The sequence below is a fragment of the Pseudonaja textilis genome, chromosome 2 (genome assembly GCF_049901715.1).
Source record: "Pseudonaja textilis isolate UNSWEBS1 chromosome 2, rPseTex1.2, whole genome shotgun sequence".
Lineage (NCBI taxonomy): Eukaryota > Metazoa > Chordata > Lepidosauria > Squamata > Elapidae > Pseudonaja > Pseudonaja textilis.
In genome coordinates this window covers 203,433,469-203,456,981 of record NC_141991.1, presented here as the reverse complement: position 1 = coordinate 203,456,981, position 23,513 = coordinate 203,433,469, and the positions used below count along the sequence as shown (strand labels likewise).

Sequence of the window (23,513 nt, the reverse complement as noted above, 5' to 3'; positions counted from 1 at the left end):
CCTCATCTATTGTGACACAGAGTTTTCCTTTCAACAATACATGCCCCTTGTCAATGACCACAGCTGTCTATTTTTATGACCGAGAACAATAAGAAAATCTGAGAAAGGTCAAATCAACTAATTGGTTACAGAGTCAGTTCTCAGTACAGAAGTTGGAGATATTCTTGTTAAGTTAATCAGCTTGGATTAGTTGTTGCAGATATTACTGTCAATTTCAAGACTAAGCCTATAATTTGTCATCCGTATTTCAAAGGGATGAAATAAAATGTCATAGGGATTTTAAAGAAAATATTATATATTTCATTTCCCAGTGTAAATAAGTGGCTATGTATATTTTCAAGCAATGAGTTTTCGGTTATTGCCTATCTTATCCCCAAAGCTAAAAGAAAAGAAATTATTTGCATTTAATTTAACAGTTCCCAAAATATGGTGGGTACTGCTTACCCTAAAAGAAAAAGAAAAGTGGGGAGGGGGGGAGGGAGAGAGAAGGAGGGAGGGAGAGTGAGAGAGATTGAATAATGCCACTGCATGAAAACTTCTTCCTAAAAGATTCTAGACCATAATCTATAACTATGGTTCCATATAAGTTGGTAGGCTGAAGTTTTTCTCTCCCTAAGTCTAAGAAAAAAGTAATCAACCCAAAGTCAATGAGCTACTTTACCTAGCCTATCAAACTGGCAGCCTGTGAGCCAGTTATGTCACACATAGGCCAAGCCCACAACGGCTCCTCAAAGGCAAAAAAAGGTTGCAATACGTCATGATCTGGCCTGTGACACAATCGAGTTTGACATCCTAAGGGAAGACTAGAGCTCATAGGCTAACCTCTTTAATTACTACGTTAAACTAGCAGTCTCTCGTAATCATTCTTTTTCTTTCTGTCCGTACATATGAACATATATAAACATATCCACACAACGCAAACCTTAGAAGACTGACATGTGTTGTAGCATTTTGGTTTTTTTACTTGAAATCTAATGATATAATTTTATTTTCACCCACAATTTTGCAAAAAGAAATAAGGTCAGATTATTAAATGTTTATGAAATTTCTGCTATTTTACTTTTTTATTTTGTGGTTCTACGATATCCTTAGGGTTGTGTGCATTATAATACCTGCAACCAATGCATTATTAACCCCGGCTTATAAGATAGTCTTCAAAAACTACTAATAATGCAATGAACTACATAAATGAAAATATAGGGAATTCTATCACCACAAAGTCTTTGCTGTACTCTGCATTAGCTAAAGGAGGAGGAAGAGGAGGAGGAGGACAGCAAAGAAACTGGTATATTCCCAGGTGGGCAATCATACTGATCCATAATACTTTCATGCTCTCCATGATTCTAACATTATGTGGAGTTAGATACACTAAATAAAAGAAACAAAGAATTTATGGAATCGGAGAACAAGAATGCCACTGCATCAATTTGGTCCTTCCTAATTATAATCAGAAAATATTTTCCTTCAACACACGAGGTTTAATTTTTATTTATAGGAACTTACTTCCTTTTAACAAGGATATTCTAGATTATTTGTTCAGGTTTGGAAAAAAGCCTGTAGGTTTTACCAAAATAATAATAATAATAATCACCTGCCATGGAATCTTCCCTTGAACTAATCATATGCCCCAAAGGCATTTGGAACTGTATTTCATGTACATTACAAACTGTGACTATCAGTGAAAAAACAAAACACCTCTGAATAACTACAGCTAAATTGCCATCTGTGCAGACTATCTTACATTCCTAAGCTTAGGTAATTTTTGTTCTTTGGTAAATAAATGAACACTTGCTCTCATAACAAATTCAAATTCAATCATCACTGCATGTCTCCATCTACATGTCCAAATAACTCCGGGCATTTTGGTTACTGATTCAATTGCTTCATGTAGCATGACAGACTGATTTCTATCAGCATCCAAGGTTAAGATTTGAAACAGCACCAGTAAATATTTTATTAGAGACAAAACAGAATCCACCATTCTACCTCACACTATTTTTTGAATACTCAATTTTTTTTTAAAAAAAGTACTTTATGTCCATTGGCATATCTAGATTGAGTCCTCCCTTACTAGTTTTACTGATAGAAGACATATTTTGTTGTTAATCACTGATAAGGTCTTAATTTAACCATAACACAATTATATAAAATTTGTATCAGAGTAAATCCTTCATACCCAAGCAATTTAGACTTAATCAAGGGACTAACTTTAGAGCCTTGATTTGTGCACAGCAGTGAAAAACTAGAAAACTGAGAAATATGCAGTGGTGTTTGCAGACTCGCACTATAATTAACAAATACCCAATGAAGTTGTCTATTGTTTTTATATGGCATTGTGGTTTATTTACTAGTTAATGGAACTTCAAGATCATTTTAATCAAATTACTCTCTAGAATGGGAAATGTCTCAAGAAGACAGAAGATCTTCTCCATGAAACAGAATTCCTAGATTAGGGTTTTAAATTAATCTGAAATACAGTATTGATATTTCTACATATTGCTGAACAATAGTTTTCAAACAGTTTTCCATGGAATTCTAGGATGATTAATCAGGAACAGGAGAAGGCCTTCCTTAGAAAATTATCATGAAGTGGCAGCAGAAGTAATGATGGTATGTGTTCCAGAAAGTTTTTTAAATGTTACAGTCAGTGCTTGTATTCAATGTTTTTTACTGCCGGTTCTGTGGGTGTGGCTTGGTGGGCATGGCAGGGGAAGGATACTGCAAAATCTCCATTTCCTCCCCACCCCACTAACCTGCTTTCCAGCTCTGTTCTCCTGTGTAGGACAACAAAAGAAGACCCAGCCAATCAGCTGGGACTCAGAAGGCAGAGAATAGATGGGGGTGGGGCCAGTCAGAGGCGGTATTTGCCGGTTCTCCGAACTACTCGAAATTTCCACTACCACTTCTCTAGAACCAGTCAGAACCTGTTGAATGCCACCTCTGGTTACAGTTCAATATATTGTAGAATATACATAGAGTGTCCACTTAAAAATATTAATCCAGGATAAGCCATTCAAATGGAATATATGACTTAAATATATAGACTGCCTCTCCCTTGCCCCTGACCACTCCAACAAATCTCAGTTTGTATGGCATAATGAGTAAAAATCTGGAGATATTTTTAACTTAGGAAATATTTTGAAAGGAGATTAGGTTTGTGAACTTGCAACACAATCTCCTAGCAAAGTATAATCAAACATACGTACCCAGTAACAGCTGATCCCCAAGTAAAACCTTCTGTAATAGAAGAAGAGGCTTTGGGAATTCAGTGTAAGCATTCCAGTTCCAGTGAAAGAAAAATAAAAGTAATTGCAACTAGCTTCAAGGCTTTCTTTTAAGATTAAAATATTATATAATGCCTGCATATATCAAAAGGGACTTGTGGCCTTTTAAGTATTGTTTTCCATATCACACGTTCTCTACAATGTGTATTTAAAACTAAATTAGATGTATCATCCTGGTGCTCTTGAATAATCTGCAACTTGGTCTTTTTCTGTTTACATGAAGCAAGTTCATAGTCTATTGAGTGTAACTATTACATCTCTCTATGCTGAGGGAATTAATATTTGAGATTTTATTTTGAACAAATGAAATTCATTGTTATAGTGACACCGTAACAATCTGATCCCAGCAAGAATTGAAATATGTGAGAGGAAAACGCTATTTTTCAGTTGCAAATGCACCAATTGCTAAAGGTACATGCGTGCTGAGATTTAGAATTTGCAAGAAGAAAGTGATTTTAAAACTCTTTGATCTGGATTTCATTCATAGGAATCCATACCCTAAATTTCATTCACTTCTCCATACCCTAAATTTGACAAGAACATATTCAATAGCGTTGTCCTAATTCTTTGAAACAAACACTTTGGAACACACCGGAGTCATACAACGCATCCCATTTGAATGATTAAAATAGAGATTTAGAAACTGTTCCTGACTGTTTTCCATACGCACCTCTCAGCCAAGTGAAATGGCTGTACATGCACACGCATGCAGATAAAACCAGAGAAAGCAACTTATTAAATAGCCACTCCATCTGAAAAAGACAGGGGTGCTTTAACAATCAGAAAGAGGTACTTTATACTGTATATATTACCGTGCACTGCGAAAAACCTCTACTGAATGACCTGCAAAGTCTTAATGCACATAAGAGAAATTTAAAAGTGCAGTACTACTTTATATAATGGCAGCACATCTATGTATGCTCAATTCACTAGGTGAACAAAATAAAGGTGATCCTCAATTTACAACCATACATTTAATGACCATTTGAAGTTACAATAGTACTGAAAACAGTGATTTACAACTAGTCCCTGCACTTTCAACCATCACAGCATTGTCAAGTCACATGATTAAAATCCATGCACTTGGCAAACAGCAGGTATTTATTACAACTGCAGTGTCGTTGGATCATGTGATTGCCAACTATGACCTTCCCAGCTGGCTTCCAGCAAACAAAATCAAGTTCACTTGTAGTGAGTTAGCCATGGTGAGCTGGCTGTGGTGAGTTGTCCCATTCCGGCAAGCAGAACTATGCTCTTTGGCTGAGAAATTTATGCTAGCACACCCAAAATCTGTGTTTATACTAATCACTTTTCCTGTGAGTGTCCTACCAAACTTTCTAAGTATCATCTAAGTTTAATACTTATGGACATGAGGGAAATTTTTACAGGCAAATGCTCTAAATATTTCAGGTGAGACCTGTTTGGAAACTAGTCATCCCCAGACTCCAGAGGCTAAGTCACACAGACATTAAGTGGAGTAGAGAAATCTGGAGCTATACATTGATATTCACCTGTTTTAATTAATTAGATTATATGACAGTCCACTTACACACGCTCTGGGCAGCTTACAAATGTTTAAAAATAAATCAAAGCAGAATAAAAACAGCTCGCGTTAGGGAAAAACTCACAATTTTACAGAGTAGACACAACCGAAAGATGTTTGCATGTATTGTCTTGGCCCACTACCTAGGAAATAGGCAGGCTTTCAAGGCTGTTTTAAAGGCAGACAAGGTTAGGGCTACATGGATCTCTTGAGGAACTAACAGAGAGTAGGGTGCACTGACAGAGAAGACAGACTTTCTAGGTCCTGTCAGATGTCATTGTTTAAAAGGCAGGACCCAAAGCATGCCAACCCAGTCAGTTTATTTATTAATTGATTAATTCATTCATTCATTCATGACCACTCAGATAACAAAGAAACTTTAGCAGTGAATAAAATAAAGGCAACAATTTTATTAAAACAAGAAACTAATGAAACTGCATTGGAACTCAATAAATCAAATATCCAGAAATCTCTATTGTGCCTGTTACCCTATACATCCACACAGCCTTGGGAATACAACTGGGAATCTCTAGTAAAGTCAACTTTACTGAAGCCTGAAATTTTCATCAGGAACAATATGTTCTATCCACTCAGCTTATTCAATTCTCTGCTGTGAATGAGACTATGGACAGGCAGCTCTTACGGGCATGAATAATCTTCCTTGGATAGATCTGCATATGAAACTGGGTTTCAAAATTAAGGTTTTATTTCTTTACTGTCCCTGATTTTGAGCTTCAAAGCAGAAGGATGCAATGCTTTAATGTTATTTCAGGCAGTCCCCCCACCTGGGTAAAAGATTATTTCATGTTATTGCCACAGCATACCAACTGTTTCTGATACAAATGTCTTATATGGTTCAATCAATCAATCAATCAATCAATCAATCAGAATAGAGTTGAAGGTGATCTTGGGGGTCTTCTAACCCAATCCCCTGCTCAAGCAGGAGACCCTATACCATTCTAGGAATATACCTAGATCCTATACCATTCTAGGTTCTAGACTCACAATTTTATGAAAGCCTGAAGTGTCCGGTTACTAAATGAAAAAGAATGTTATCTGGATCTGTTGATTTTCCCTGACTGATTTGAATTCAATTCAGATCTTTAATATTGTGACAATGTACAAAGAAGAGTATTGGGGCAGAGAAAATGCATCAATTCAGTTTTTAATTTTAACCATAACACTTCCTGTCTCATGTTCTATTTGAAAGGTTTCCTTGTTCAGCTTTTTGAGTTGCCATGGGTTTATCACCCCAAATCTGAAATACTAAGTCTTTATTTCCATTGGTTCAAATGAATATTTTTCCATTAATAAACAAAGGTTTCTACAGGGGTAGCCATATTAGTCTGCTGTTGCAAAACTCAGCATATTTGAAAAGCAATAAACTTAATATAGTTTAAGCATTTGTAGGAAAATAGTACACTTTATCCAATGTATTAAGCATTACCTTGAACTGCAAATATACTCGTTGGAGAAATTAATTCATTGTGTATCTGATAAAGTACACAATACTCTGGTCTAGTTTATGGAAATTTGTACCATAATAAAACTTTGTGTCTTTCTGTATATGTATAGACATACATGCATACATAATTTACTATTTTCAATTACAATTCGCTTAACTTGCTGAAGATGATAGGAACTGAACTCCTAAAGTCTTCATTTGCAACATTTAATTCAGTATTTCAACTTTCCAGAATTGCCTCTGCCTTGTCATTCGTTTTATCAAATTTTACTTTATAAACTCTTTAGTGTAGATAGCTATCTTTTTTATGCTGCTCTGCAAAATGTCAAGTAATTCTGTGGCATGAAGCTTTCATGCAATATTAACATGCCATACAAAATTGCAAAATAAGCATGGCTAGTAAAATAGTACTGCTAGTCAATAAATTCCAGTTAAAACCAGTATATCCACTATAGGCATTTAAAAACGGAATTAACTTTATCTGCATAGAACATCTAACAAAAAAGAAGAAAGAAGAATGGGAATTGGGAGGATGCCAAGGAAAGGAGTTCAATCCTAGGATGTGAGAAGATATTTCTTTCCATACCCACTAAAAGTTTAAATGCTCGGTCAACTTCTTTGAATTTCACTGGAAACAAACATATGGCTAGAGAGGTCATCTACATTGGTATAATAATTAAAAACTTTTTTGCCATTACTTTAAAAGTAGTTTGATAAGATGCATTCTCGAATATTCTAGCTATGATATCAATATAGTACTAAAACTCTTGTTCTCATGACTGTTAACTGGGCAAAATGGTGCATCATAGGGCAACCATTTTTGAACCAAGTTACCTTAAATGGGATAATTTATGGAATATATCCCAAATCCAGGTTACAGAACTCTCAAGGAAATAATATTTGCAGTGTTATGGCTGCTTCAATGTGATGGGTTCCTTCGGTGCTGCTGCTGTGGTCATATGATTTTCATTATCAAGAGAAGGGGAGATTTCTGATAATCCCTGCCAAATTTCCACAAGGAAACTCAATGGGAAAGCCAACAGGAAATTGGAAGTTGCTTCAACTCCCACTGCTTTTTTGTCCACCATGATCATTCTGTTTCTCTGTTTATGTAAGGAAGTATCTCTGAAATGATGACCCAATGGGGACACATGTCTAATTACTACTGTATAACTTTTCTCCAAAAAGAGACTGACTTCCAGTTCTGCAACAGTTTTAGATTTAAAATACCCCTGCAACAGCCTGCCCAAAGCAGGCTGAATTCCATTTCCTTGGATAGATTAATCACTGGCCATCTTCACCTTGTATTGAAATTCTGCCTTCTAGCTTGTGTTTTCATCTCATTACTAGCTTCAAGAACTGGTATTCATACATTGAGAACATGTATTGTTCTGTCTTCCACACATGGATAGTTCCTAACTCCAACTAAGTATTCATTCTTCATTTGTGTCAAACAAGGAATAGAATGAAACAGATCCTGTGGAACATCAGAGAATAAGTATTTGGTACCCAATTACAGCAGACTTTCTGGAATCTGCCTATAAAGTACCAGGCCCAGCTATTCTTATTTTCATTCAGGTCAGGTAATCAGGAAAGGTGCCATGATTGATTGTACTTAATGCAACTAAAAGGTCTAGAAGAATCAATATAGATGTTATTCTTCTAGCCCAAAAATACAACCAAAATGTTTCCAATGCAGAAAAACCCCCAAAAATCAATGTTGCCCAAGACACCTTGAGATGAATAAACATTCCCACCAAACATCTTGCTATAAAGTGAGATTTGCTAAATGAGTTATTAGAAAAGGACTTAAAATACAAGAGCTAAGGATTAGTATTTGTTATTTGGATGTAACTTTATTTTAGTCTCAGGAGAATGACTCTTGGGCTTGTTAAGAGTCTTTTTTGTTTGTTTGCAATTTTCAACAGTTCTGAGCAAAAGCTTTCATTTCCAATTTAGCATTATATTAAAACCTGGACAAAACTTATTACTTAATTACAATTTAGTGAAATAAGTCAGAATACATAATAATAATAAATCTGTTGTTTAGATACAACACCAAACAGCTGTTAACTGAAAACAGAATCAGAGGATGATATAAGGGATCATATTACAATATTTTACTCCCACATAACATTAACAAGTAGTGTGCATCTTTTGTGGAGAGGATTAATGGGACATTTAACCTACAAGGGGTATGCTATAAGATAACTACTGTGATTAAAATGATTTATTTAAATCAGTCAGAGTGTGTCATATAAAAATTATAATTCAGTGGCAATATATGGAAGGGTTTTTGTCGCCTATAGTTGTGAGTTGTAATGGACAAATTGGCAATTCAAAAGTGTTTTCAATTTCAACAACAAGAAATGCCTGTAGAACAAGAAGGACGGGACAAAGAAGAAGCCATTTTTAATAGCCAAGTGACAACCTGAGACCATGCTATTCTCAAAAAAAAAAGATATTTTATTTGTATTATGCTTTGTGAAAACCCAAATAAAATTTTTACAAAAAAAAGTGCTTTCAATTTCTTCTGTCCTATTCCTTGTGGAGTTAGTCTTCATTGATTAGCAGAATAAACAATTGTAGTTTCTGATAAAAATAAACCAGGATATATAGCAAAGGTAAAGCAAGCTCCATGTACTGTTCTATAAGCATTGAGGTCTTAAACTCTCTGATGAAGGGAATTTCAGGTCAATAACCAACAGATACAGGATAGGTAGGAGAGGACTCAAAGTTCCCAAATCATCTGATTGTCTTCAAAAAGCCTGAAATAAATGATCGTCCCATTAGGTTCTACAGAATACCAATATGTATGATATCTTTTCAGAAACAAAGCTGTTTCCACTATCATCACAACCATTTACAACATATCAGAGCAGGTACATTTAGTCTGATTATTACTGTAATCTTTTTTGCAGATACTCCAGGAAAGAAAGGAAGGGAAGAAGAGAAACAACCAGCCAATGCTGTTTCTCCACCCGCATTATTGGAATGCAGCAGCTTATTTACTTCATTGAAGGGACAACTGGATATATACACGAAGGCTGGGAATAAGTATTAAGTAAGTTTTTGATGTTCCTTGCACAAACGTATCCATTGGCCATCCAAAAAGATTTACAAAACAGATGCATTGGAGGGCTTACCTTTGTAAGCTTTTGACATAACTATATTTATAAACTATATTTATATATTTAAATTAGTAGGATGGTAATGGGAAAAAGGGACTTTGCTTGCTTGAACAAAGAGAATCATAAACTGCAATGCAGCAAATGAAAAAAAGGAGACATTACATTCATTAGTTTTTTTTATCAAATAAGAAAACATAATGAATATTCTCTTCATTTTAAACTACCAGGAAATTTCTGATGCATTTTAATTAATTGTCATGCAATTTATTTATTGTTTATCTTAGCCCTATTCAGCTATAGCCAAGTGCTATAGCTGAACAGGGCTACTGATATTACTTTTGGTATTATACAGGGTCTTACCTGCATTTTAAGAAGAGAGTAAAGAATACAATTCTTGATCCTCAACTCAAAACACATATAGAAGCTATCTATTGAATTCCTAATTAAAATGTTTTTTAAAAGCTGGTGTCATTTCAGGTCCAGATTATGATTAAGTTTTTATGAATCATAAGAAAGTTTTCAAGTTACAATTTACAAATGAGAGGAAATGTAGAGAAGTATGTATGCAACATACAATTATGGTTTTACCAGAAGACTGTTGCTCTAGTTACTTGACAAATATTCCAACTATGCACATATATGTGCCTGTATTAAATAAATTATTTTGTTTTGAAAGGTAGGGACTTCTATGATAATTTTCTTCAAATGCATGCAACTCAATAATTTAGACAAATTAGCAAGTAAATTGCATGCATGTGTATGTGTAATAAACAAGCTAACTGAACTTACTTTACCAGTTAGATACCTTAGCTACCACATCATTTTATATATTAAATTGTAGCATTACATGTACACAGTTATTGATCTGAATAAATAATGTATGATTCTTCCAACAGAAAAATTCTTGAACTTGAGATTTTTCTACATGTAGCTACCTTGCTAGTTCCTGCAAAGTTTTGTTCTTTCCCATTAATGTATCATATCAATAAGCATAACTAGCAAACTTGGACAATTTTGTATATTCAATTGGGAACGTTGAATTTATTTTCAGAACAAACCAGAGGCCATGTTTATTGTTGTGCCAGAACAACAGCAAAATAGTTGTTCATACCATCCAGGTATGATAGTATGACAGAGGCATCTAGGTATATGTGCTACACTCAGTGGCAAGAGAAATTATAATGATTATTACTCTTTTGCAATACTCCTTTTGGGAGAGCCAGTTTTATGGAGTGGTTAAGACATCATGCTAGAAACCAGGAAACTGTAAGTTTTAGTCCCGCCTTAGCATAAACACAGTTCAGTCCTAATAAGGAAGCAACAATAAACCACTTCTGAAAAATCTTGTAAAAAACCTTGTCCAGGCAGTCTCTCAGATCAAGGCACAATTGAATGGGAGGGGGGAAAAAATCTCTCTTTCATTTCAGCATAACTAAAATCTTTTCAATAACTAGTGGTCAATATCATTTTGGTGATCTGTCTCAATTGCCAAAAAACCCACTGGTGGTGGATGGAGATTATCACCGTAGATTGGAGAGGGCAAGCAAGTTCTAATTAGATGTGCCAGTAATAGGATTGAAAAAGAAGTTGACTTGCTTTCTGCAATAAAGCATATGTCACGGCAGTCTTATTCATAGTGTGAGTCTTCATTTCTGCTCATGTTTTAATAAAACTTATCTTATAGGATTCTAGTGACCTTCTAAGGAAACTGAATCTTAAGTAATAATTTGTGATAATAATTTCTCTTAAAACTGAGGTTCTTGTCCAATATTGACATAATCAGTCTTACCAAGGCTGACTATAGCAGAGGTGGTATTCAGCAGGTTCCGACCAGTTCTGGAGAACTGGTAGCAGAAATTTTGAGTAGTTTGGAGAACTGGCAAATACCACCTCTGACTGCCCCCCCCATCTATTCTCTTGCTCCCGAGTCCCAGCTGTTCGGCTGGATCTTCTTTTGTTGCCCTGCACAGGAGAACGGAAAGCAGGTTAGTGGGGTGGGGAGGGAATGGTATTTTGCAGTAACCTTCCCCCAGGAGTGAGGAGGGAATGGGGATTTTGCAGTATCTTTCCCCTGCCAGGCCCACCAAGCTACGCCCACCAAGCCACGCCCACAGAACCAGTAGTAAACATTTTTGAATCCCACCACTGGACTATAGCCTTGTTCTAATTGATTTAAAAATATGATTGTCTCAATGTAGTAAATTAGAAATTTAAAAATATTCTTAGTTAACAAGAATGCAGAATCCCACAATAATCTTCATTTGGTATTTATTGCTGAACAAAGCTTTAAGTTTATGCCTTATAATTTTTATAGAGCTCCTTATAATTCAGTGATTACACTGAGGAGGACTATAAATAAAAATTCTCATTTTTTTTGTTCCATACTATTTTATGAGATATCCTGATAAAGGGTTAATTAATTATTGTTTATTTTTATAATATTTTAGGAGGTTAGGAAAGTTATAATGTAAGAAGTAATTCAGCATGGAAACTGCTCGGGATATGTATATAACATTGCTAACCTAGTATAATAATAGTGATCTTTGTAATTTATTTAATATAATAAGCAATATTATCCAACCTTTGTAGCTGCACTTCTAATACTCTTCATTGTACAAAAGGACATTAGCTGAGCAAAGTATATTTATGCATACTTGTATCAGAGGAAGGGAGAATAAAATCAATGGGACTATTTGCTTGACTAAAATAAAAACCGTAACTCCTGCCTCTTGCAGAAGACAAGATCTAAATCCTTTTGACATGAGATAAAAATGAAAGTTCAGCATCCCCATCATTCAGCATCAAGTTTCTCAGTCAGCCAAAACTGAGGTAGAGAAGGAATAAGTTTCTGCCTTATTATAAAACAAAGTCTAAATATTCAGATTGCAATATACTGTGAGCAGTCATTACACTACTGGTTCAGTTGAACAAGCAAGGATTGTATTAGATTTCTTTTTCTAAAAAAGCATTTTAGCATAATATGATGACACAAAATGTCTGCCAACAGATAACTCTTAAAGGTCAACAAACAAAACAAACAAAAAGTGTCCATCAATCTCCCACCTTTTAAAAATGGGTGGTGCTAACTGCAAAAATCTTAGTTATCTTGGGATCAGAAGTGTACCATTTTGTTTCTTACTAAGAATGAACCATTCTGGTTTCATAGAATGCAACTTTAAAAAATAAATTAGCACTGTCTCTTTTCAATTCTGCAGCTGGATGGACTCTTCTGTATTGTGGAACAAATGTCTTCTGTCTACTAATCCAAAGCCCATTTCTTTCGGCAGTTAAATAAACACGGTGATAAGAGCACTAGAAGACATGGAGTATTTAAACTATATATACTTCAAAATGCAAATCTGGGAAGTCAGAATCCAAATTTGGAAATACTTTAATTTCTCATTGCTTAAGAAATTCAACAACTAGTTTTCATTAAGGGATAATAAATACATCTGTTTTCAGATAAATATAGCAAATACATATTTTATCAAAATTATTTTAAGTTTGATGTGCAACAATGTTACTATATTGTTAATTTTTGTAATGGTTGGGATTCTGATTGTCAACAGCTTTGATTGTAGTCTTCCTCCTTCTTCCTTATTTTGATTGGTTATTTTTTTATTTTAGTTTTAATCCTTTGTAAGCCGTTCAGAGTTGTAATTTACAAACTGAGTGGGCATATAATTTTTTTTTCTTTTTACAACCCTTAATCCCTTGTTTTGGGATGAAGTCAGAGTGACAGACTGGAGCTGAGCATTTACTTCTGGATGCCCTTCCTGATGTCTATGTGGAGTTCGCAGCAGATATTTTCTCTTTGAGCCCTGATAGAAAAACATCTGCCGCTGCCTGGGATTGCACTCTCAAACTTCCAAGTGTAAGGCGAGCATCTTCAGCTCTAGGCCACCATGCCACTCATGGCCATATAAATTGATTAAATAAACAAAATAGATAATTATTACAGATTTTTTATTAAGTAATCAAATAAGACCAGGTTACAGTCTCTCAAACTACCTTTTTAATGTCAGGTTTTAGATATGGCAAGAATTAATTGATTACATGTCATCAAGTAATTATGAACTCCTTGCATCCACAAAAATAGATTTTTCTCCATAGCAATATACCCTAACACGTTCTTTCAAATCTCCTGACTGTGTATTCATCGCCACTGTAACTGAATCTATTCACCCTGGTGTTGGCACTCTCTCTGTCTCTTTCTCTCCCTCCCTCTCTCTCTATTTTTCTTTCTTTTTCTCTTTCTCTCTCTTTCCTTCTCTACTTTTCCCTGATTTTTCCTTATCCCAGTCTATGACCCTAATAAAGATATGAGTTAACTGGTTGTTCCTTTGTTGTTGATAGTTGGTCCTAAAAGGCAGGTGATCTCCACCCTTCAGAAACTTAATTGTCAGTTCTAAGGATAATTATAGTTTTTGTTTTACTTCCACCCTGAAGAAGATGAAACTTGATGACCTGCATGAACATTTAAGGATATGCTCAAAGCAAGTACTTGCTACTGAGCTGAACATAAAATTTCTTGTCTATACTGCCCAGGGTTCTTCAGAAGTTGCATATCTATCTTCCTAGTTCATATCAGATAGTTCTACAGTGAAGATTTACAGTCCTCTTTTTCATCATTATGAATTTAGTGCCTATGTCAAAGGCAATGGTGGCTATTTGTTCCTGTGCAACTACAATTCCCAACAATTTCAATCAATATAGCCAGTGCAAGGGATGACAGAAATTGCAGTTCAACAAGCCTTCAAGGACTACAAATGTCTTACCTTTGTTTTATAGAATAATATTGTTACAACAGTGAATATCTAACAGTTCATAATCGTCTACAACATTTCCCCTTATACAACTTCTGTGGTAAAAACAGATTTGATTGAAACAAGTTAAAGCCCTGCAGTCGTGGAATAACAAGTCAAATTTACAATAAATGAAGAAAAATTAAAAGGTACTTGAAACTCCTATGCTTAAGGACCTGATTACAAGGAATATTGGCTACTAAGGAGTTATATAAATAATGCATCCCAAATCTTATTAGCTATTTATATACCTCCCCTGCAAGTCTTGAAGCTGGTTTATTTGTACCATGGGCAGCATAGCCCTATTATGTGCTGAAGTAGCTGTTTTTAAAATAATTAGACAAGTGTATGTTTCAGTGTGTTTATGAAAGGTAACAAAGCTAAAGTATTTCAGTCTGATCAGACCCAAATAATTTTAGAGTTGTTAGAAAGCCACAGCCTGTCCTAAATCTATTTGGAGTCCAGTCCAGTGCTCAGACTTGTATATGCTTCATTTAGCATAAAATTATTCAAGGTCGGCATTACAGCCTCATCATTTCCCTGTTAGATGACAGATGAGGCTGATGGCTTATGCTTCAGCTGTCACCAGAGCACCCATGAAGAACTAGCAAGCAGCTAGTTCTATTTTAAAGACCAAATCTTACTGTCTTGCATGGTCTAACAGCACAGATGTTCCGCTACACTATCTTCAGATGCTTGTTCTACATTGACTAAGACAGGGATTGCTCACCTGTTCGGGTGAACGATATAATATTTTTGGCATGAAAGCCAATGGCTTTTTAAAAAAGTTTTAAAATCTCAATAATTGGAAATTTGCAAGATTGTATGATCCCTCTACTGAAATATGCTTTCTCATACGAAAACTCAAAAGTTCTCATGCAAGACCCGGAAAACTATACAAGGTTTGCCTTTTTTTTTTTTCAAATTAAACTTTGAAAAATGAGGGTTTGAAACATGCCTCTGTCCTCAACCAATGTCCTCAACCATATGTCTTCTTGGACAAACTATTCCTTCTCAGACCCATTCTATAATACAGAAAGGACAACACTAACTTATAATACAATGTCACTCTAAGGACATGGTCAGATGCAAAAAGAAGAAAAGACTGAAGAGGGCATTTTCAAAAGCATAAGATGTCATCCAGGAAAATTATGCATTTCAAAGGGCTTCAAGTTCTACATTCAGGGCTATAGAGGACATAAAATATTCTCATTTTGCATAAGTCACTTGCAATTTTGCATGCATCATTATAAGAAGTACTAAAAATCATAAGCTTCAAATCCAACTACACTTAAGAACCTAAATGTGGATGTGGAATAATTCCATCACATATTTAGTTTAATACAGGGATCAGTCTTGTCATCAAAACTCTGCACGGATTTCCAGGAATAAGTGAGAAATGGTTGCAGCAGAATGAAAGCCAACAAGAAGACCTGCTGTTCATAATTCTTCTCCAAACAAGGAGGGGACTTGAGACTGCCCACAATTGTTCCAGGCAGTTGTTTCTCCTCCTGCAAGAGAGTGGTCTCCATTGGGTTTAGAGCTCTGAGAGATGAGGAAATAGTCATGTTGCTCAAACCATGATTGGTGCCTTTAAAAGAACATTGAGCTCACATACTTCCTTTTTTAAGGAAGTGAAGGATATTTCTGACTCAGAAGTTAATTTTAAGAGTTTCCGCCATTATAGACTGACTATCTTTTTAAAAAAATATATTATGGAAGAGGATTTACAGACAAAACAGATTGATCTGGAAATGGATTTTAAAATGACAGTCTGAAAAAATGATATTCAAAATTTGCTTCAGTGGATATGCACGTGAAACCAGCTAAAATTTTAATAATAGAAATGGATATACAAATAACAAACCAAGAGTGACTTAGATAAGTTTCCTATATTGGACTTTCAAAAGAGATTTGTTTTGAAGAATTCTGTGGTAAGAGATAAAGAAAAAAGTAAATCAAATTCTAGATTTAGAATATTATCAAAATTGATAATATTGGAGAAATTAAAGCAGTGTTTCAACTTCCAGAATGCTGCAGCTTGATGCTCTCTGAATAATTCTGGGAGTTGAAGTTCATGCATCTTCAAGTTGTCAAGGTTGAGAAACACTAGATTAAAGATTAAGATTGTTAAAAAGAAAAGAAAAAAAATATAAAGTGTGTTTATTTGAGCAAGGTTAAAGTAGATCTGTTGCTATTTTTGTTAACTCTTAATTGATTTTTTTTTTTTTTGCTGAACAGGACTGAACAATAGAGGCTTTAAAGTCAGATGAGGAGACCTGAACGTATTGGTAGCATCACACTGCCAATCAACAAGGACATACATTCAATTTTGCAGCTACTAAGATTGTTAGCTGGGGTAAAGTAGCCAGGGAAATGACTGAAGCCTGGGAAACTGGCCCCTTGTCAATCAACAAAGTGCTGATTCACCACCAGCTTATCAGGTACCAAGGACCTGAGGACTTGGCAGCTAAAAGAAACAGCTAACGACTTAGTAAGTTGGCTATCAACACCCCAATCAACCATTTTTTTAAAAAAGCCACACGCAATCAGGCACCACATAAATACTACACAACGCATAGAATAGAAAGCATACATTCCATTAGAGAAAGTTCCCTCAGGATGGGCTCCACCACGAGTCTAAAAGCTCAGAAAACTAAACCTCTGGTCCTGGTGACTGACCCAGATTGGATCCTGCAACATTATCCTGGGACTTTTAGATTTGCCTTCATTCACTTTAAGAATCTGTTTATATGTAAGAGATGAGATACAGAAAGAAGAGATCATTAGCTGTATTTTAAGAAAGAATGATAAATTGCTAAAATTGTGTATACTTGGGATGAAGGGATAAGTCATTTCTTTATATATATATTTTCTTTCTTTTATATTTTTTCTCAATGGTTCCTTCTTTTTAATGTTTCTTTATATATTTCTCCTTTATGCACTTTCTACTCTTTCTTGCTATTCTTTTATTTTTAGCTTCTAATTAGTTATCTTTTTAATTGTAGTGTTTAATAAAATTACTATTAATATAAAAGAATTATGCAAATAGACTTATCAATTATAACTTTTTTTTCCTTCGATACTTTCCTACAATAGCTGTATCTAATTCTTAGGGACTGCTGGCACAAGTCTCTCTGGTTTTCTTAGCAAGGTTTCTCAGAAGTGGTTTGCCATTACCTTCTTCCTAGGGTTGAGGTAGGGAGAATGGCCAAAGATCACCCAGCTGGATTTGTGGGACAAGAATTCATGGTCTCCAGATTTCTAGCCTCATGCCTTAATCACTGCACCAAACTGGCTCTCATCCATTATAGTAGCAATTAATTAAACTAAGATCTTAACGATACTCAAAGTATGCATGTTATATTAATAAGGAAAATCTCAAACTGAGCATAAATGAACTTTCCCTTGTTGCTTCTCATACTTAAAAACCTGAAAAGAAAACCTTTTAATGCTGAAGCAATTATTCTGGAGGTGAGCATTCAAAAGCCAGAGTTCAGACTAAGGTATGTTATTTTTGAATTAATGACCATACTACACAGTCCTCTGAGTACTTACTCAAGACCTTTTCCAGATGTTGTAATTTTCCTCAAAAGGCTTTTCAGCTAAGGCTGAATTAACCAAATTCCATTATCGCAGCAGGCACTTCACCGGCTATTGTAGGGAATTACTATTCACTACAATAGCACTTAAAAACAATAGATGTATTTCCTGGAAAATTAATTATTAAATAATCATTCTTCCAAGAAATAACTCTGCTGCACCTGTTTTGCTATAAGCACACGACTGTGCTAGAAAGTGGCAAGTAGGAACAGTGTGAGGATGTCACAGGCATTTACCAAGTCCTTCTATTATGGCATTCTTTCTGTCCTTTAAAAAAGCTTTGAACTTGCCTTTGTCCCCATCTCTTGATGTTTTTACAATTCATGTGGGCAGCATACTTATTTTAAATACAAGTGTATTACATAATAAATTGCTGCTATGTACAATAACGTCCTCCTTATCGGGGACATCACTTCTAATGGCTGATGCAAACAAAAAGCCCGAAAACACAGGAAAAATTTTCCCCCACTGCAATGGGGGCAATTTAAAAAGTCACTGAGAATTTTTTGAAGGTTCTGATGGAGAAACAGTATTCTTAAAACAGAAAACCCCTTATCCCGTGTTTCTTTGATTCTAGAATGCTTGGCATCAACCAAGCGCCTGCATTCTTAATTCTCATGAACCCCCAAGTACAAGCAAGCTCTGTCTGATTCAGACTCAGCTCTATTTGGATTGCCAGTTTGGTAGGGATGCCCAAGCAGCAGCATTTCATTAATCAGTTAAAATTTCATGGAGAAATGCTGTGCAACATTTCCTTTAATTAGACAACACTTAATTGCCTCTCAGCCTCAAAACATTCCAGGCAAACCAACCCCTCACAGAAGCTTATCATTAAAATCAATTTGGCAGGAAACAATGGCAACAATGGAACTTGATTTGGCAGGATGTTAGCCTTCAGATTTGTATTAAAATAACACACACACACACAAACCCCCAAAACACTCTTCCCAAGGTGGTGTTCTAAGTGCCTTTACTTAGAATCAAGTTCGGTTGACAATGGGATTCTGTCCTTTACCATTTCCAATTATGAATGTTTACGATTAGGAAGCAGGCTCTTGCATTTTTTTGCTATATTTGCCTAGATTTGTCAGCAGTAGCTGAAGTGTGTTTTAACAGATGGGCCGCGTAGCAAACTGCAGGCTGTAAACCAGGGAGCTGGCTGGAATCCGCACTGAGCGACAATGAACGGAATGCTCGTAAAGTTCACGGACACAGGCAGACTCAGACTTGTACACAATTCCGGAGAAGAGAACACACACATAGTACACACACAGTAGCCAATCTCTCCCCACCCCCCACCCTTTACCAACCCAGGGGAAGTTCAAGACTTGGCATTCGGAACTGCATTCTTGTTACACACATTATGGCCCGTCATTTGGCATACACAAAGGAAAGCAAACAAGAATACTACATCTATATCATTCATCTCTTCAGAGGCATTTACATGCACTCATACAAAGAAGCAAGCAAGCGAATAGCAGAAATACTATCTGACAAGGGCTAGCACTGACATTTGCTGTCAACATTTAAAACATTTGCACATTGGGTGGGGGTGGGGGATTCAGATGCAACTCTCCAAAAGGGAAGAAAGAACAAAATAGCTGTAGAAATAAAGGGCAGTTCCTTTCTTCCTCCCCTCCTGCCTCCTCCCCCATTCCTGACAGTTGCTATTCTAGGACAGAAGGAAAAGACAGATCAAGGTGGGGTGACATTTTAGCTCAGGCTATTTAGCTTCTGTCAGCTTGTTTTTGCAACTAAATTGTTGCCATGGGAAGGGTTACATTTGTATACACAAGGGCATGCCCGCTTTTAATATATAGGTGGGTTCACTGTGTAATAAAAATGCAGACTTGCATTTAGAACACAAGATTTCCATCGCATCTGTCAGTTTCAGAAGCTTTCTATACATCCGCATTTTTCTTTAGGGAAGATAATTATCCAATTACCGTCAGAAGCCATTCACAGCGCTAGTTAAGCCCCCCTAACCTATTCCCCCTTGGAGTCACCGAATCGACACCTAAATTTTATTGGGATGATGATTATTGCAAAGTGGAAAGAGAAGTCACTTTTTTTGAGGAGGAGAAAGTTTTCCTCTTTTGGATCCGACCCACTTGTAACTAATTGTATTTATTTTCCCCACCGTCTACTATTTCGATACGATGCTACCAGAAAAACGAAACCACGCCGGGTTTTGTTTTTTTGTCTGTCAGATGACAGAATCAAGGGGACAGAAGGTAAACGGGGTTATCTCCCCTCCCCCGGATAGCAATCTTTCCCCATTAGTATTACTACACGGAGCTCACAGATAATATTGCAGATGGAGAGTAAGTTGTAAGAACAGTTAACAACCCCAAATCTGGCGGTGGCATCAGTGCAAACTCCGGTCTCTGAACAATTGAAGCCCGAGCCTTCCAGTCCAACCGAGAGAGACCAATCGCCTAAAGGCGAGAGAAACCCCGGGGCCTGATGCGGGGACTCACCCTCCTCCGGCGCTCGCACGCCCCCTGGTCATTCCTCGGGAAGGGTCCCGCTCTCAAGCCGCCGTCCTCCCGGCTTTGGGCAGCCGCATCTTTCGCCCAAGCCGGCTGGAGGGACAGGGATCCCAACACGCAGAGGCGTCCCTCTCGCCCAGCCCCTGCCAATTCATTGACCTCTTAGCGAGCGCGGCTAGCGGGAAGACCGGGGGACGGGGAAGGGGCGGGGGCGGGGCGGACTCTGCAGAGTGACAGCCGCCGATTTCTGCTCGCCCGGCTGGGAGCATCGGACTGGACAAGGGGCGGGCGGGAGCTAGAAGAGCGGGAGGACAGATGGCCTTTGGGAGGAAGGGGACCCCTAGTGGACAGAGGGCGGAAGCGCAGATGGCATAGGACAGAGGTCATCGGGCCAAGCGTCAGGTAGAAAAAGCATGGGGGGAGCGGTGGGGAGGCTTCGTCCGCTCGCTGCATTTGCTGGGAGGCTGCCGTTTCTCGCCGCGGCTTCCCAGGCTGCAAGGGCAAATATTCCTTTGGCGGAGCCCTGGGGGTGGCATCGCTATTCCACACTAAAGGAGAGTCGTTTCTTTCAGAACTGAACTTTTTGCATTTGCTGAAGTGTTGCTTTGTGCACCCGAGTTTGTTTGTTTTCCCCTTTCTTATATTATTTGAGTGCTTTAAAGTATTGATTGATTAGGAATTTTGTTGCGGTTTTTATTTTGTATCCCTATGGCTTACCTTTGGCTGTGAAGCCACTAAAGTAGCTGGACGCAGAAGGATCTGCTGTAGTTTAAAACAAAATACAAGTTGAACTCCATTTTAAGAAATGGTTTAAAATGCAAATAAAGACTTGAAGGAAACGAGAAGTTCCCATATCTTTCTGAAGAACTATGGTGTAATGGCTCCAGATTGCTTTGCTAAGGTCAAATGACTTCTTCCAGATCCTCATTGGTCTCAGTATCTTAATTATGGTTGGCTTTTAGCTGATTTTTTTAAAAGGGTAAGTTAAGTCAGATCTTGGATAAAACCAGTACAAAATCCCAAGGCTATAAATAAACTAAACTATAAGAGCCAAACACACACACCTTGGGACAGCAATGGCAACCTATTGCCATGTTGCTGCCAAAAATGCTACCTAGATTAAAGTATTTACTTTTTTCCTATTTACTCTGTTCATTAAGCACTTTTTGGTCCTTAAAATTAGCCTCCACCATAGGAGTCTTCATCAAAACTTTTTGCAAGTGCAAGAAAAATGTCACATATCTCAGAAAACCAAAAAGTTTATGAAACAGAACTTACCATTGCAGAATTCGTTTTGCTTTTTATTCAAATGGATTGTCCTTCGATAATGCTTATATCTTCACCCATTATGTAAAACAAGCTACTGATGTACTTTCTGGTTTCTCTCTTGTTCTATTTCTGTGTAATCACTGAAGCTACAGTAATTCTGCAGGTGATATGTCCAGCTACTGTATGTTCTGTTTCTGTGTATCAGTCTGCATTGATTTAAGGAAACTGACATTGAGGAAATACAGTTGCATGCAAAATTGGTCAAATTTATGTTGCAAAGAACCCTTAAGTGAATATAAGCTCACACAACCACATCCATGGCACAAAAGCTTCTTTCACATAGCTTCTTTCTGCACTTTCAGGACAGACAACACTGTGCAATTGTTTACAGATACAAAATTTAAAAAATAGTGAATATGGTAGATTTCAAGAATTCCATGTAACTTCCTAATAGTGTTTTTTGCTGTTGAAATTATTTGGAAGAATACCCATACATGTATTTTCCCTTCTTTGTAAAAAGGAACTATCTTTACTTTCAAATGTTGAGACAACTGTTTAGCGTAGTTGTTGAATGTTGATAGAATAAAAATCACAACCTGAGAACTCAGAAATGTCAGTGTTTTGTCATCTGTGGGATTGTCTTCCTCTGGCTAATTTTAAGCCTAATGAGTCAATCACACCTTGGAGATTAACATTCTATAGTAAAAATAAGTGTAATGAATCGCCTAGAAGGATGTTTGTATGTGTGCACCTGCCAAATTTACTATTTTATTTTGATTCTGCACACATCTACACATAAATACTAATTACACATTTAAATTGTATACCAATCTCATATTTGTAATTTTTACTCTGTAGAAGTTATATAGCTTCTATTCCCTTAAAGATTCATTGAAACCTTTAATCTGACCACCATTTCTGTTTGTAACTTTGTGTACATTTTATAGTTAGTTTGTATAACTGTTTATCACACCCAAAGTGATTCTGGGCAGCATACAATAAAGTGTGTTGATGATGACACAATAAAGTGTATGTTGTCATCATCATCATCATCATTTAAGCCATTGTCTATCCACTGCAGAATGAAGACCCCTTCCACATGTTTCCAACCAATAAGGCCTTGAGCTTTCTTTTGCCAATTGGGTCCGCATTGCTTGCTGACATTGTTGCTCCATCTTGTTTTAGATCTCTTTCATGTACGCTTTTTATCAAACGGGATCCATTCTATGACTGCCTTGGTTCGTCTGCCATCAGTTCTTCTTGCTATGTGACCAGCTAAATCATTTCCATTCTTTTACTCTCTTGATATCATATATTTTTGTTTGTTCTCTAATCCATGTGCAGGTTTTTCTACCTTGCTTTGTAAAGCCGATCATGTAACTTTTCATGGCTCTTTACACCACTTATAGCTTTTGAATTGATTGTGAGGTTAGTGTCCAGGTTTCACTAGTGTATGTTAGAACAGGTAACAACACACATGGATTGAAAACTTCTCTTCAGGCATAAAACGTTTGTGTATTCTTCTAAAAAAAATTGCAGGTTCGTTATGGAAATATCAATAAAATATGGGCATACTACAGGTTGGGTTCTCAGTATGTCCTTTGTGTACATGACAGAGTTACACATGGCTGATAATATTTCTTCTAGTATTCAGAACTCTCAATGAAATGGCATTTGAGAGGACAGGCACTACATGTATAGAAACAAACAAATCTTAAATTTTATGTTAAGATTGGGAAGACGGTTTCCTCTTCTGAAGATGTCATTCACCGATTGTATTGCAAGCACTCAAAGCTGATTAAAAGCTGCAGTAGTAGTTGATATGCTAGGCAATACATATTGTATATGCATAGACTACAGCTGTATACATAGAAAGGGTAGGCTCCATTAAACCAAAGCTGGATTCATTAAGGACATAGCT

General features: G+C 36.6%; 1 protein-coding gene and 1 long non-coding RNA gene across 2 annotated transcripts in view; one reads left to right on the top strand and one right to left on the bottom strand.

Moving 5' to 3' along the window:
* The window catches only part of MARCHF3 (membrane associated ring-CH-type finger 3), a 120,810-nt gene extending 100,211 nt beyond the window's left edge, over window positions 1-20,599 (bottom strand). Inside the window, exon 1 of the mRNA XM_087926891.1 lies at window positions 20,312-20,599. The gene's annotated coding sequence lies outside the window, so the exon portion shown is untranslated. The remainder of the gene's footprint in view (window positions 1-20,311) is intronic.
* Window positions 2,727-23,513, top strand: part of LOC148127328 (uncharacterized) — a 212,673-nt gene continuing 191,886 nt past the window's right edge. The window contains exon 1 of the long non-coding RNA XR_015742227.1: window positions 2,727-2,841. This is a non-coding gene — a long non-coding RNA (uncharacterized LOC148127328). The remainder of the gene's footprint in view (window positions 2,842-23,513) is intronic.